Raw genomic sequence first — 16,507 nt, 5'->3', positions numbered from 1 at the left:
ATCCTCTTGGTTGCTCTTCTCTGCACTCTTTCCAGAGTCTCCATATCTTTTTTTTATATCGTGGCGACCAAAACTGGATGCAAATATTCCAAGTGTGGCCTTCCCAAGGCCTTATAAAGTGACATTAATGCTTCACACGATCTTGATGCCATCTGAACTGTTATTAATTCAGTTCCCTGGGTGCAGTGGTGGAGGTCCTGGGGCTATTCCCCCATTTGCAAATGGGATTTGCTAGGCTTCGTGTGAGGCTGAACCTCCCCCAGTGACGGGAAGCGAGGGGGCCGTCGCTGCGTGCCACCAACTCATTTTCACCAACACACTTTTGCGAAGGTGCTGTGTTTCCACCCAGCATCACGCTTAATGTGGGAAGACGCGGCTGGCCATCTCCTCCCAGCCTGCAGCTCGGCGCTCACTCAGGACCACTCAAAGTCCATAATATATTTCGTATTCGAAAAGGGAATCTAAATATGTATATTCTTTTTTCTCCTTCTTCTCCTGGAGTAATAAATGCTGTGATTTTGTTTTGAAGGCGTGATGTTTTATTCATTTTGAGACTCGCGATAAAATGATCGGAAGAGGCCGGCTGGAGGGAAGGATGCAACGTTTCATTATTTTTATATATAAAAAAAGGTCTTTTGGGTTGCTGTTTTTTAAAAAAAAGGGTTCAGAAACGCTGTGGGATCATCTGGCAGCCAGCTTCCTCTCGTAGACCTTGATGTATGACCACACGTGAGCCCAAAGTTTATGTTGTTAAGTGAGACATTTGTTAAGTGAGCTTTCTCCATTTTACGATCTACCTTTCCACAGCTGTTAAGTGAATCACTGCAGTTATTAAGTTAGGAACATGGTTGTTAAATGAGTCCGGCTTCCCTGTTGACTTTGCTTCTCAGAAAGTAACGAAAGGGGATCACGTGACCTTGGGACGATTCAAAAGTCATGAATATGAACCAGTTGATTAAGATAACTTTTATTGTCATATTCTGTGGACACACTGGCACACATTAAAAATGAAATTCTCTTGCCTGCTCTCAAAAGTGTACACAAATATAACAGAGAGAGAGAGAAAGAGGGAGGGAGGGAGGGAGAGGGAGGATACATGATAAATTGTTTGATGGATAGATATGGATGGATGGACAGTTGCATGATTAATTGATTGATTGATCAATAGATGTATAGAGATTAGATAGAGATTAGGGAGAAACAGCATGGATACATAAATTGTTGGATGGATAGATATGGATGGATGGATGGATGGATGGATGGATGGATAGCTGCATGATGAATTGATCGATCAATAGATCAGTAGATAGAGATTAAGTAGATGAGAGAGAGAATGGATACATGATAAATTGATGGATAGATATGGATGGATGGATGGATGGATGATGATTGATCGATAGATCAGTAGATGCACACAGATTAGATAGAGATTAGGTAGATAAAAGAGAATGGATGATAAATTGATGGATGGCTAGCTGCATGATGAATTGGTAGATTGATAGATCAGTAAATGCATAGAGATTAGATAGAGATTAGGGAGAGTAACAGAGAATGGATACATAAATTGTTAGATGAATGGATGATGAATTGATTGATCGATAGATTAGTAGATGCACAGAGATTAGAGATTAGGGAGAGAAACACAGAATGGATACATAAATTATTGGATGGATAGAGATGGATGGATGGATAGCTGTATGATGAATTGATCAATCAATAGATCAGTAGATGCATACAGATTAGATAGAGATTAGGTAGATAAAAGAGAATGGATGATAAATTAATGGATGGATGGATGGATGGATAGATGGATAGTTGTATGATGAAATGATAGCTCAGTAGATGCATAGAGATTAGATAGAGATTAGGGAGAGAAACAGAGAGAATGGATACATAAATTGTTGGATGGATAGATGTGGATGGATGGATGGATGGATGGATGGATGGATAGCTGCATGATGGATTGATCAATCAATAGATCAGTAGATGCATACAGATAAAGATGTAGAAGAGAGAGAATGGATACATGATAAATTGATGGATGGATGGATAGAGATGGATGGATGGATGGATGGATGATGGGGCACGTAGAGCCCTCTCTGTGGGCATGAACAATGTCACCAGCTGCTGTTCTGGGTTTTGTTGCATGCATACGCGCCAGTCAGCTGCTGTCTTCTGGGTTCTGGCACTCGGGTGCGCACACGTGCCCGCACATGCACCGTCTACTTTTGGGACTCTGTGATGAAAAGGTTCTCATCTCTGCCCAATACCCTTTCAGACAATTGACTGTCCAGTCCCTTCTTCAAAGCCTCCTGTGATGGGGCACCCACAACCTTTGAAGGCAACTTCTCTTCCACTGGACGTTGATTGTCCTCCCTGCTAGGAAGATTCTCCTTAATGCCAGGTTGCTCCTCTCCTTGATTGGTTTCCATCCGTTGCTTCTTTTTCTTGCCTTCAGATGCTTTGGAGAACAGCTTGACTTATTCTTTGCGGCAGCCCCTCAAAATACTGGAACACTCTTGTCCTGTCGCTCCTGGCCCTTCTTTTTACTAGACATGCCCGATTCCGGCAGCTGTTCTTTGTTTTATCCTCCAGCCTCCTCATCCTCTTTGTTGCTCTTCTCTGCCCTCTTTCCAGAGTCTCAACATCTTTTTTTATAGTGTGGTGACCAAAACTGGATGCAGGACTCTAGGTGTGGCCCTACTAAGGCTTTATAAAGCTGTATTAACTACTTCACGTGACCTTGTTTCTCTCCCTCTGTTAATGCAGCCTAAGATTGTGTTGGCTTTTTTGACCGTTGCCACAAAACCCCGAGAAAGTCCAGTTGCCTTTTGAAAAAGCCCCTTTGGGGCAACCATGACCTGGATGGCCGAGAATCTCCGTAGGTCTTTTAGCTTTAGGACGAAATAAATCCGTTTTTCCCCAGAGGAGGTTTATGGAGAACCAGCAGGGATATTTGCCTTTATGCTTTTGGAGGTCCTGTCCTGGGGTCTAATGAATGGAAATTGCCAGCTGATTCCTTGCAGGGGCTTCTGCCTCTCCCCCTCCCCAAACTGGCCTGATCCTGCGATGCTCACAGCTTGCAAAGGCCGAGAACTGCGTATTTAGAAGTCATCTGGCTGCTAATGGGAGTTGCCATTTTTTATTTCTCTCTCTCTCTCTCCCCTTCTCTGCATCTAAACGGTCAGATTTATTTTTAAAGCCTCATTTGTAATTAATCTTTACGTGCATCTGGTGTGGCAATGCCAGTGGGGGGCAGCAAAGGCACGGCAGAAGGAGGGTGTGGGGGAAATCAGATGGTGCACAGGTTCCTCCCGTGACCTTGGGGGTCCTAGCTCTTGCCCCCCACGCCCCAGTGAGCTGTTACCCAGAGTGAAGAAGCCAATCGGGGTTGGACTAGAAGACCTCCGAGGTCCCTTCCATGATTCTATTCTATTCCATCGAGGAATTGTGGAATGACAAACGTCTCTGGCTTGTACAGAAGCAGGAAGCATCTCGGTTTCATGCCAGTGGTGAAATACAAAGTATTTTACTACCTGTTCTGTGGGCGTGGCAGGGGAAGGATGTTGCAAAATCTCCATTCTCTCTCCACTCCTGGGGGAAGGATACTGCAAAATCTCCATTTCGTCCCCATTCCAGGGGAAGGATCCTGCAAAATCCCCATACGTGGGGAAGGTTGTTGAGAAAATGGTGGCCTTTCAGCTCCGGCGGTCCTTGGAGGAAACCGATTATCTAGATCCCTTCCAGTCGGGATTTAGGCCTGGCTACAGCACGGAAACCGCTTTGGTCACGCTGATCGATGATCTCTGGAGAGCCAGGGATGGAGATCACGCCTCCGTCCTAGTGCTCCTTGACCTCTCAGTGGCCTTCGATACCATCGACCATGGTATCCTTCTGCGACGACTGCGGGAGGTGGGGGTGGGAGGCACTGTTCTACGGTGGTTCTCCTCCTACCTCTCGGACAGGTCGCAGTCGGTGTTGGTTGGAGGGCAGAGATCGACCCCTAGGCCCCTGAACTGTGGGGTGCCGCAGGGTTCGGTCCTCTCCCCCCTCCTGTTTAATATCTACATGAAGCCACTGGGTGAGATCATTCGACGGCACGGGATAAAATACCATCAGTATGCGGACGATACACAGTTGTATCTGTCCGCCCCGTGCCAACTCAGTGAATCAGTTGACGTGATGTGCCAGTGCCTTGAGGCTGTTAGGGTCTGGATGGGGGTTAACAAACTTGTACTCAATCCGGATAAGACCGAGTGGCTGCTGTGCTTCCCTCCTACTAATTGGCCAAGTTTTCCATCTCTCAGGCTGGGGGGGTCAAACAGTACGCCCCTCAGACAGGGTTCGCAATTTGGGAGTCCTCCTGGACCCACAGCTGACTTTCGAACACCATCTGTCGGCTGTGACCAGGGGGGCATTTGCCCAGGTTCGCCTGGTGCGCCAGTTGCGTCCCTACCTGAACCAGGAGGCCCTCACAACAGTCACTTGTGCCCTTGTGACCTCTAGACTGGACTACTGCAACGTGCTCTACATGGGGCAGCCCTTGAAGAGCATTTGGAGACTTCAGCTGGTCCAGAATGCAGCCGCGCGAGCGATTGTGGGTGCACCTCGGTTCACCCACGTAACACCTATCCTCCGCGAGCTGCACTGGCTGCCTGTTGATCTCCGGGTACGCTTCAAGGTGCTAGTCGTCACCTACAAAGCCCTTCATGGTATTGGATCTGGGTACTTGAGAGACCGCCTACTGCCAATCACCTCCACTAGACCGATTAGATCCCACAGATTAGGCCTCCTCCGAATTCCATCAGCCGGCCAATGTCGACTGGCGACTACCCGGAGGAGAGCCTTCTCTGTGGCTGCTCCGACCCTTTGGAACGAACTCCCCGTGGAGATTCGAACCCTCACCACCCTCCAGGCCTTCCGCAAAGCCCTTAAAACCTGGCTGTTCCGGCAGGCCTGGGGCTGATGAGTTCCTGCCCCCCCTTCTCGAATGGTATGGCTGTTGTGTGTTTTAAATTGTGTATTGTTTGTTTGTCTTTTTTCCCCCCTGTTTGTACCTCCTTTCCCTTGACTGAGTTGTGAGCCACCCTGAGTCCCCTTCGGGGAAAAGGGCGGCATATAAATGAAATAAATCCGAATCCGAATCCTAATCCACTCCAGGAGAAGAATACTGCAAAATCCCCATTCCCTCCCCACTCTGGGGCCAGCCAGAGGTGGTATCTGCCGGTTCTCCAGAACCTGTCAGAACCTGCTGAATTTCACCTGTGTTTCACGCCCAAGGAGCACATCAAAAACCAGACACAGGGATTTTTATACAGTACAATTCAATATATTTATATAATTGAACCAAAATCGTTTGATGAACAGTTGCAGGAACTGGGCATGTTTAGTCTAATGAAGAGAAGGACTAAGGGGGACATGATAGCAGCCTTCCAATATTTGAAGGGCTCCTACGAAAAAGAGGGGGTCAAGCTATTCTCCAAAGCACCTGAAGGCAGGACAAGAAACGATGGATGGGAACTAATCAAGGAGAGAACCCCGAAATTAGGAGAAATTTCCTGACAGCGGGAACAATTAACCTGAATTTAACCAACTTGCCTCCAGAGGTTGTGGGTGCTCCATCACTGGAGGCTTTCAAGAAGAGAATCGACATCTATTTGTCTCAAATGGTATAGAGCTTTCTGCCTGAGTAGGGGGTTGGACTAGAAGACCTCCAAGGTCCTTTCCAGCTCGATTCTGATTCTGATTCTGATTCTAAAATAATGAGATAAGCCACACTCATCCGTCTTCTCTCGACTAGTATAGGGTCAAGAGTTTTGGGGTTTTTTGTAGATTTAATTTTTAATCCTGCCTTTATTACTCTTTAAGTAACTCAAGGCAGCAAACATTCCTAATACTCCCTCATCCTCTTATTTTCCCCACAACAACAACCTTGTGAGGTAGGTTGGGATGAGAGAGATTGGCTGGCTCAAAGTCCTGCCTAAAGTGGACTAGAACTCAGTCTCCTGGTGATTGGCCCAAAGTCACTCAGCCTAAGGTGGGACTAGAACTCACAGTCTCCTGGTGATTGGCCCAAACACACCCAGCTGGCTTTCATTCCTAAGGCAGGAATAGAACTCACAATCTCCTAGTGATTGGCCCAAAGTCACTCAGCCTAAGGTGGGACTAGAATTCACAGTCTCCTGGTGATTGGTCCATAGACACCCAGCTGGCTTTTCTGCCCAAGGCAAGACTAGAAGTCACCGACTCCTGGTTTCTAGGCCAGCACCTTAATCACAACTGGCTCTCTCATTTTCCTGGACTATTAGAGTCTTTGCTTTTTAAAAATTGCACTGTGCAGATTTGGGCATCTGCTGCCCATCAGGAATGTTCAGCCGCTGTGATAGAAGAGGATCCATCACCAGAAAAGTTTCATTTTGCCTTTGTAGGAGAATGTATGCTTTTTTTTTTTAATAAAATTTTTTTATTTTTTTATTTTTCAACATAAACATTTCATCTTTCCTTAAACAGTGTGTCCTCTGTGTAACAGCATTCAGCATTTACAACATCATTCACATTAATATTAATTCTCTAATCTTAAAATTGCAATATATTAAGCAATTGAACACTATCAAACTATTCATTTTCCTGTTAACATATTTTCTGATAAAAATACAATACTAGCATTAATTGTAATGATCTTCCTCATCACAATACTAACAATTATTAAAGTTTATACTTCCATCTTAACATATTTTCTACTCTTCTTTTATCTCTTTCCTTCATTTCCAATTTCCCCCTTTTTCCTCTAACTTGATAAAATACTTCCCATATCTTACAATATTCAGTTTTTTCTTTTTTCTTTAATTATTAGTGTTAATCTATTCGTTTCTGCACATTCTAATATTTTCCAGATCAGCTTCTCATCAATAGGAATCTCTTCACTCTTCCAATGTTGTACAAATACATTTCTAGCTGCAGTTAATATATGGATAATTAAATAGGTAATCTCTTTATTATAAGTTTCAGGCAAAATCCCTAGCGAAAATATTTCTGGCTTGAAATGCATGACATTTTATGTTCAGCATTGAGGGTCCCCTTTTTCCTCCCTCCCCCCCTCTCTTTCTCTTCATACAACCCCCTCTTCCTCAGAGGACTGAGAATGCATCTCAATGAGGATGATGAGAGTTAAATGCAGCTTTCAACCAATTTCTTTTGGGTCTAGGAAATTACTTAACGCCCATCACAATTGGCCATAATCTTGGTTGGTGCTTGGTTGGCAATTTACATCAGGCTGGATGGAGAAGATGGAATCCATAAGACAGAAAATAGAGATGCTGCATTAAATCAAGTCTGAATCGCTGATTTTGCTAGGGTTGGACATTAAATGCAGTTAGTCCTCAACATTGTTGTTAGCTGCAAAGTTGTGTCTGACTTATCACGACCCCATGGACAACATTCTTCCAGGCCTTCCCATCCTTGACCATCCTCTGGAGTCCATTGAAGCCAACTGCTTTGGTGACTCCATCCAGCCCCCCCCCTTCTCTGCCGTCCCCTTCTTCTTCTTTTGCCCTCCATCCTTCCCAGCATGAGGCTCTTCCTTCTCATTAGGTGGCCAAAGTATTTACTATTACAAATACAATAGCAGAGTTGGAAGGGACCTTGGAGGTCTTCTAGTCCAACTAGAAGAGCTGGCGGTAGAGTTCCCCAGGCTTATGGTGCTGGGGGATTTCAACCTGCCTTCGCTCGGTGAACACTCTGATGGGGCACAGGAGTTCATGGCTTCCATGACAGCCATGGACGTGACCCAAGTAATCCGGGGTTCGACTCACTCAGCGGGTCACACACTCGACCTCGTATTCCTCTCGGAGCAGTGGAGACATGATCTAGATTTGAGGGGCATTAAGATCTTGCCCTTGCCATGGTCTGATCACTTCCTACTGAGGCTTGACTTTCGGAAACCAATCCCCCACTGTAGGGAGGAGGAACCGATTAGGTGGTTCCGCCCCAGGCGCCTGATGGACCCTATGGGATTTCAGACGGCGCTTGGAGAAATACCTGACGCTCTTGTCCACAGTCCGGTGGAGTCCTTGGTCGCTGCTTGGAATATAGCGGCGGTGGGGGCTCTAAACTGGATTGCGCCTTTGCGGCCTCTCCGAGGCAGCGGATCCAGGAGGGCTCCTTGGTTCACCGAGGAACTCCGGGAGATGAAGCGCCAAAAGAGACGCCTAGAGCGCCACTGAAGAGCCAGTAACTCTGAATCAGACCGAGCACTGATGAGAGCCTATATCAGGACCTATCTTGTGGCAATACGGGCGGCGAAAATGTGCGCATTTTGCTACTCTTATTGCATCCGCTGAATCGCGCCCAGCCGCCTTGTTTAGAATAGCTCGCTCCCTCTTGAAAGGAGGGATGCGGACGACCCTTTACAGGGTAGAGCTGAGGAATTTGTTCAGTTTCTAACGGATAAAATCGCTCGGATTCAGACAGATCTGGACTCCAATTGCACAGTACCAGCCGAGGTACTGGGGGAAGGTCTTGAGCGTATTTCATGGATCGAGTTTCAACTTGTCGCTCTTGAGGAAGTGGACAAGGCCATGGGAGCGGTGAGTGCCTCCACCTGTATACTGGACCCGTGCCCCTCCTGGCTGGTCTCGACCAGCAGGGAGGTGACACGTGGTTGGATCCAGACAATAGTTAACACCTCTCTCCGGGAGGGATCCTTCCCGCTCCTCCTAAAGGATGCGGTGGTGAGACCCCTCCTGAAGAAACCTTCTCTGGATCCAGCCATTTTGAGTAACTATCGTCCAGTCTCCAACCCCCCCTTTATAGGGAAGGTTGTTGAGAAGGTGGTGGCCTTTCAACTCCGGCGGTCCTTGGATGAAACCGATTATCTGGACTCCTTTCAGTCCGGTTTCAGGCCTGGTTACAGCACGGAAACTGCTTTGGTCGCACTGATCAATGATCTCTGGCGAGCCAGGGATAGGGACAATGTTCCCTCTAATTTTTTTTCAGTGTGAGCAGAAAAGTATAGAGTTTGAGCGGCACATTTTCATGCCTGAGCACCTGAATTTTTTTCACATGTGTCACCTAAGACAACAACGAAATCAGTATTATTTGAAACTCAAAGTTATGTTTATTCAAGGTACCCGCTTAATTAAACGTGTTATATAATATCAGTATCACTTAACAACGGTCCTGCTTAGCAACCAAAATGTTGGCTCAGAAAGTCTGGCATTTGAAGCACGCAAGTCTTAAAGGTGTTGTTACAAGATCCTTGCACCCCTAACCCTTTAGGGGAGAAAAAAACCCCAGGGGTCTTCAAACCTGACAGCTTTAAGACTTGTGGACTTCAACTCCCAGAATTCCTCCTCCAGTCATGTTGCGGCGACGTCATCTGCGTGGATCTGCTCCATCTTCGGTTTTTTTCACAGGGGGCAGGGCTGCCGCTGAAGATGCCAACGAGCCCCCACCGCCACTAGAATAACTGCTGCCGCCTCCTCCTCCTCCTCCTCCAACAGCACCAACATATTTGCTGCCCAGCGCTGCAGCCGAGGTGAAGCAGCCAAATCTCCTGCAGGCGCCCCCGCCCATGGCAGCGGCGGCGGTGCCTCCCCCTCCGTTCGGAGCACCTCAGCTGGGCGCTGGGTTACCCCTGCTGCTGCCTCCACCTCCGCCGTGCTTTTGAGAAGCCAGGAGGTCTTTTTTTCTTGCTCCCGCCCCCTCCACCGCCTTCCTACTAGGTCCCGCGGCCTCAGGGCTCCTCAAAAGCACGGCGGAGGAGGAACGGGGAGGGATAACACGGGGCCCAGCTCAGGTGCTCCGCGTGGAGGGGGAGGCGGGGGTGCTGCTGACGGGAGCTTTGGCGGCTTCATCACAGCTGCGGCATCGGGCGGCAAATCCAGTGCTGTTAGAGGAGGAGGAGGAGGAGGAGGAGGCAGCAGATATTCTGGTGGCGGCAGGGGCTTTAGGGGGTTACTTCAGCTGCAGCGCCGGGCCCAAGCGGCTAGGATTAGCCGCCAACAAAGGACCTCCCCGGGCTTGCTTTGCTGAACACAGGGGCGACTGACGCTAGTTTGAGCGGCCGCGGCCGGCACAAACTACCGTCAGTCGCTCTGTGCTCATCAAAACAAAGTCTGCGGACTTGTTCTAGCCGCCTGCAAAGGACTTCCCCATGTTTGCTTTGGGAGAAATCACTGCGCGGCAGTTAGAAACCTCTGCGCGGGGTTTTCTTGCCACGTGCGCGGCCGCGCAGCCGCAGACCTTAGAGGGAACAGTGGATAGGGGTCACTCTTCTATCCTTGTGCTCCTTGACCTCTCGGTGGCCTGCGATACCATCGACCATGGTATGCTTCTGCGACGGTTGCGGGAGGTGGGAGTGGGAGGCACCGTTCTCCGGTGGTTCTCCTCCTACCTCTCAGACAGGTCGCAGTCGGTGTTGGTTGGAGGGCAGAGGTCAACCCCTAGGCCCCTCAATTATGGGGTGCCGCAGGGTTCGGTCCTGTCCCCCCTCCTATTTAACATCTACATGAAGCTGCTGGGTGAGATCATACGCCGGCACGGGATTAAATACCACCAATATGCGGACGATACACAATTGTATCTGTCCGCCCTGTGCCAACTCAGTGAAGCGGTAGAAGTGATGTGCCAGTGCCTGGAGGCTGTCAGGGTCTGGATGGGAACGAACAAGCTTGTGCTCAATCCCGACAAGACTGAGTGGCTGTTGATGCTCCCTCCCAAGGATGGTCCAGCTATTCCATCGCTTAGCCTGGGGGGTGAAATTATACGCCCCTCAGAGAGGGCTCGCAATTTGGGAGTCCTCCTGGATCCGCAGCCGACATTAGAACATCATTTGTCGCCTGTGACCAGGGGGGCCTTTGCCCCGGTTCACCTGGTGCACCAATTGCGACACTATCTGGACCGGGAGGCCTTTAGATAGTCACTCACGCCCTCATCACCTCAAGACTGGATTACTGTAATGCACTCTACATGGGGCTGCCCTTGAAGAGTGTCCGAAGACTCCAGTTAGTCCAGAATGCAGCCGCGCAAGTCATAGTGGGGGTACCTAGGTACACCTACGTTACACCTATCCTCCGCGAGCTGCACTGGCTGCCCATTGGTCTCCGAACACGCTTCAAAGTACTAATCATTACTTTTAAAGCCCTACATGGCATCGGACCTGGCTACCTGAGAGACCGCCTCCTGCCATTTACCTCCCACCGACTAATTAGATTGCACAGACTAGGCCTCCTCCGGATTCCATCGGCCGGTCAATGTAGGCTGGCGACCCCCCGGGGGAGGGCCTTCTCTGTAGCTGCTCCGGCCCTCTGGAACAATATCCCCGTTGAGATCCGGACCCTCACTACCCTTCCAACCTTCAGTAAAGCGACGAAGACCTGGCTGTTCCGGCAGCCCTGGGACTGTTGAATTGTCCAGCCCCATTCTAGGTTGTGAATGTTGTTGTAATTTTAAACTGTTGTTTTATTTATTTTTTATATCCCCCCTCCCTTTTTTATTGTAAGCCGCCCGGAGTCTTCCGAGAGTGGGCGGCATACAAAACTAATAAATAATAATAATAATAACCCCTTGCCTAGGAAGGAAACCCTATACCGTTCCAGACAAATGGCTATCCAACATCTTCTTAAAGACTTCCAATGTTGGGGCTTTCACAACTTCTGGAGGCAACTTCTGTTCCACTGATTAATTGTTCTAATCTAATTGTCAGGAAATTTCTCCTCAGTTATAAGTTGCTTTTCTCCTTGTTTAGTTTCCACCCATTGTTTCTTGTTCTACCCTCAGGTGCTTTGGAGAATAGTTTGGCTCCTTCTTCTTTGTGGCAACCCCTGAGATATTGGAAGACTGCTATCATGTCTCCCCTGGTCCTTCTTTTCATTAAACTAGACATCCCCAGTTCCCGCAACCGTTCTTCCTATGTTTTAGTCTCCATTCCCCTAATCCTCTTTGTTGCTCTTCTCTGCTCTCTTTCGAGAGTCTCCACATCTTTTCTACATCGTGGTGACCAAAACTGAATGCCGTATTCCAAGTGTGGCCTTACCAAGGCCTTGTAAAGTGGTATTAACACTTCACGTGATCTTGATTCTCTCCCTCTGTTTATGCAGCCTAGAACTGTGTTGGCTTTTTTGGCAGCTGCTGTCCACGGCTGGCTCCGATTTCAATGGTTTTCCACTAGGACTCCAAGATCCCTTTCACAGTTACTACTGTTGAGCACAAGGTGCCACCTATACTGTACCTGTGCATTTCATTTTTCTTGCCTAAATGTAGAACCTGACTCTTTTCACCATTGAATTTCATTTTATTAGATAGTGCCCAATGTTCAAGTTTATCAATGTTCAAATTTGAGTTTCCTCTTCAGGATCTGGCCTTCTAAAGAGTAGTCAGGGATAATCTCCTCTAGGACGGGTGATGTCTCTGCTTTTTAGGATGCTGTCTAGATTTGCCATCACTTTCCTCCCCAGGAGCAAAGTGATTTTTTGGTTTCTGGGCCACAGTCCCCATCTGCAGTGATCTTGGAGCCCAGGAAAGTAAAATCAGTCACAACTTCCATTTCTTCCCCATCTATTTGCCAGGAATTGAGAGGGTCGGAATTGTCCTCAACATACGTCTGTTCATTTAATGACCAAAGTTACAAAAGCACTGAAAAAAAATGACCGTCTTTCACCATCAGTTGCAGCCAACTCTGTGGCCACGTGATCAAAATCTGGACTCTTGTAGCTGGCATGTATGGCACTCCTCGACTTACGACCACAATTGAGCCCAAGTGTTGCTAAGCAAGACAGTTGTTAAGTGGGTTTTGCCCCATTTTACTACCTTTTTTTGCAATAGTTAAATGAATCACTGCAGTTGTTAAGTTAGGAACCTGGTCCTTAAGTGAATCAGGCTTCCCCATGGTCTTTCCTGCTCAGAAGGTCGCAAAACTGCCACCGTCATAAATGTGAGTCAGTTGCCAAGCGCCTGAATATTTTGACCACGTGACCCCAGCGATGCTGCAATGGTCATAACTCTGAACACTGTGACAATCACCTTTTCCAGGACCATCGTAACTTTGAATGGTTGCTAAATGAGTATATGCCGTATACGGAGGGTTACCTGTACTTCGGAGGACAGCTCTCCCGGGGTCACTTGAATCCCCCCTTTGCCACCTTCTGAGGAGCAAAGTCAATGGGACAAGCCAGATTCGCTTAACAACCGGGTTAACAGCTTAACCACAGTGGCAATTCACTTAACAACGGCGGCAAGAAAGGCCGTAAAACGGGGCAACACTCATCATTCTCTCAGGTTGCAGCAGAAATTCTGGATCCATTGTGGGTTGCCCGTTAAAGATTACCTCTATCCTGCAGCGGTGTGTGTGTGCGTGTCTGTGTGTGTGTGTGCGCACATGTGCCGAATATTTTGTACCTCCCTGTGACAAAAGAGTTGTGACCTTTGCATAAGACCTTTAGCTGCCTCGATTCCCTTTGCAGAGCTGAGTTGTGATGTTTCCCCCCACCTCTTTGGTGCCGCTGCTGCTGCTGCTGCTGCTGCTGAGTTTCTGTTCTGTCTCTCCATGTTTATTTCCATATATATATATATATAACACTTCTGACCCCAACGATATCATGATGCCGTTTCTCCGGAAGACAGATATAGATACACACACACACACACACACGAAAACAGTTGTTTTCACACCACCGGTGTTTCATTTTTAAATTAGCTGCCTTTAAAAAAAGAAAGAAGCCGGGGGAAAAAATAAAACAAATCACGAGATCCGCCTATTGCCGGGTGAGGAATGAGAGGGGAAATGAGAGAACACGTCCAAATGGGGGATTCTCATCAATCTCGTGTCATTCGGGAGAGGTGGGGTGGGTGGGCTGTGAACGGAGCCCCCTCCTCTTCAATCATGCCAGTTATTTGCTTGGAGGAGGAGGCGGCGGAAGGGGAAGGGGATTTGAAATCTGCGAGTGACAGAAGAGCCATTGCAGAAGAAGACGGGAATTAAAATTCAACACGTCTTGATAGGTTGGACGGGCTGCGTGGGGGTTTTAAACTGGGAGTGGTGGAACTGGGGCAGAGGATCCTTGGGGGGGGGGGGAGCAGAGCGATCGGTCGTGGGTGGTTGTGAGTTTGAGATCTGGCTTTGGGGCACTTGTGTAAAATAATGGAGCCTGGCTCCCCCCACCCCCAAGGGGTGTGAGTGTGTTATTTGAAGCAGGATAGAGGGTTATTAGGGCAAAGCCCTTCTTGGACCCCTGTGTGACAGAAATGAATTTACGTCGTTTATTTGTAAGATGTATAGGTCACCCATCAAAGAGGCTCAATAGGCTTCACCAGGGAACAAAGGCCAAGTTTTGGAAGACCAGAAAATGAGAGCAAACCCCGACAAGCACTGAGGACGTTACCTAGTGGGTCACGAGATGTCTGCAAGGAAATCACCAAGCCCAGAGAGCACCAAGGGCTGCAGTCCTCCTTCTCCTTCTCTTCCTCCTCTTCCTCCTCCTCCTCCTCTTCTCCCTCCCATCCCCCTCCTCCTCTTCTCCCTCCTATTCTTCCCCTTCTCCTCCTCTTCCTCTTCCTCCTTCTCCTCTTCTCCCTCCCATCCTCCTCCTCTTCCTCTTCCTCCTTCTCCTTCTCTTCTCCCTCTCATCCTCCTCTTCCTCTTCTCCCTCCCATCCTTCCCCTTCTCCTCCTCCTCTTCCTCCTTCTCCTCTTCTCCCTCCCATCCTTCTCCTTCCTCCTCCTCCTCCTCCTCCTCCTCCTCCTCTTCTCCCTCCCATCCTTCTCCTTCTCCTCCCTCCTCCATTCTACAAACTTCTTTGGGGCAGACTAAAGACTGCTTTTATCTGTCCCCTGGTCCTTCTTTTCATTAGACATCCCCAGTTCCTGCAACCGTTCTTCGTATGTTTTATCCCCAGTCCCCTAATCTTCTGTTGCTCTTCTCTGCACTCTTTCGAGAGTCTCCACATCTTTCTTTATATCGTGGTGACCAAAACTGGATGCAGAATTCCAAGTGTGGCCTTACCAAGGCCTTATAAAGCGGTTATGAACACTTCCCATGATCTTGGAAATTCCTCCTTCATTCCAGGTTGCTTCTCTCCTTGATTAGTTTCCATCCGTTGCTTTTTGTACTGCCTTTGTACTCTCAAACTTAGAGATTGCTAATAAATTTGATGATCAGGAAAAAAATCCAGGAGGGGTTGAGAGAAGGAGAGGAAAACGTTGGCTTGACTGAATAATTGCATGGATGCATCCATGTAGTTCTCCTCACAAGTGCATCTGCTTTTGTGGTTTAAAAAAAAAATTGAATATTCAGCTCCAGCGTTCCACTGTTCAGATACTAATTAAGGCCGCTTTGGCAGCTTAGGTTAAAAGCCCAAATGAAGTCAGCCAGGCCATGCTACCTGCTGAGATATCTTCAAAAGGAAGCTCCCAACTAAAAAGGGAATTAGTGTTTGCTCTTTCAGCACCATGGAGAGCTCACCCAAGTGAGACAGGTTGTTCTGATGAGTTTCTCTGGTACTTGAAGGCTACGTTGAGTAGCAGAGAGTCGCAAAGTAATAGCCTAGAGCAGGGGTGTCAAACTGGCGATCCACAGCACCATGCATCACTGGCAGACCACGCCCACTCCCGCTTTAGTGAAGGGGGGGAAAGTTGTGATACATCACGTGATGCCACTCTCAGGATTCCAAATAGCATCCAACAGTAAATCAGAGTCCGAGGCAAAGTATTGGTCAATTTATGAAGAGAGCCCTGTTGGCCCCTGAATCTGAAAGCTTCCTGGTTTTCCCCACCCAGTTGAGAGTTCAAGATCTTTCCCCCACACCCACAAGTCCATCCCATGGTCCAATCTCCCACCGCCACGCTGGCAGCTTCCACCCATCCAGTTCCGGTCAGGTGCAGAGGTGCAGAGACAAAGGATAATGACCTTGGCTTTCTAGAAAGAATGTTGTTATGGCTACGTAGCATCTAACTCCGTACAATCCCCCCTCCCATTTTCCCACCATAGAAAATGCATAGCAGAAGAATAGAAAGTGTGGCAGGCCAAAGACCCAAAAGACAAGATGGCTGCAGGCCTGACAGCTGCCATGATGATGCTGTTCTGGCCCAGGCTTCCCAAAAGCATGAAGCCGACTCCTCCCCCCGATAAAACCCCTTTTATTTAGTTTAAATCAGTGGTTCCCAACATGGAGCCCGTGCCCCACAGGGGGGCAATTTGATTTGCAATGGGGGCAATTTGAACCTTGTTCAAACCAGGTTAATGGCCTTTTAGGCTTCCTCCAGGTGAGTAGAGTTCACTATTTGAATAAAGTAAGAATCATATGTGGGGGGCGCATCAGGATGCTTAGGTGGGGCACGGCCAAAAAAAAGTTTGAGAACCACTGATTTAAAGTGAATTCCTCTCCAGCGAAGTCTTTCAAGAGATTTCACAACTACAGGCCTTGATCAGGCTTGGAGAGCTGCCAGGCCGATATCTTCCAAACGCCAAGCTGTAGCAGCAATTACTTGGCAAGACGTCAGGGACAGATCTTCA

This window comes from Thamnophis elegans, chromosome 3, assembly GCF_009769535.1.
Source record: "Thamnophis elegans isolate rThaEle1 chromosome 3, rThaEle1.pri, whole genome shotgun sequence".
Lineage (NCBI taxonomy): Eukaryota > Metazoa > Chordata > Lepidosauria > Squamata > Colubridae > Thamnophis > Thamnophis elegans.
This window is presented reverse-complemented; position numbering follows the sequence as displayed.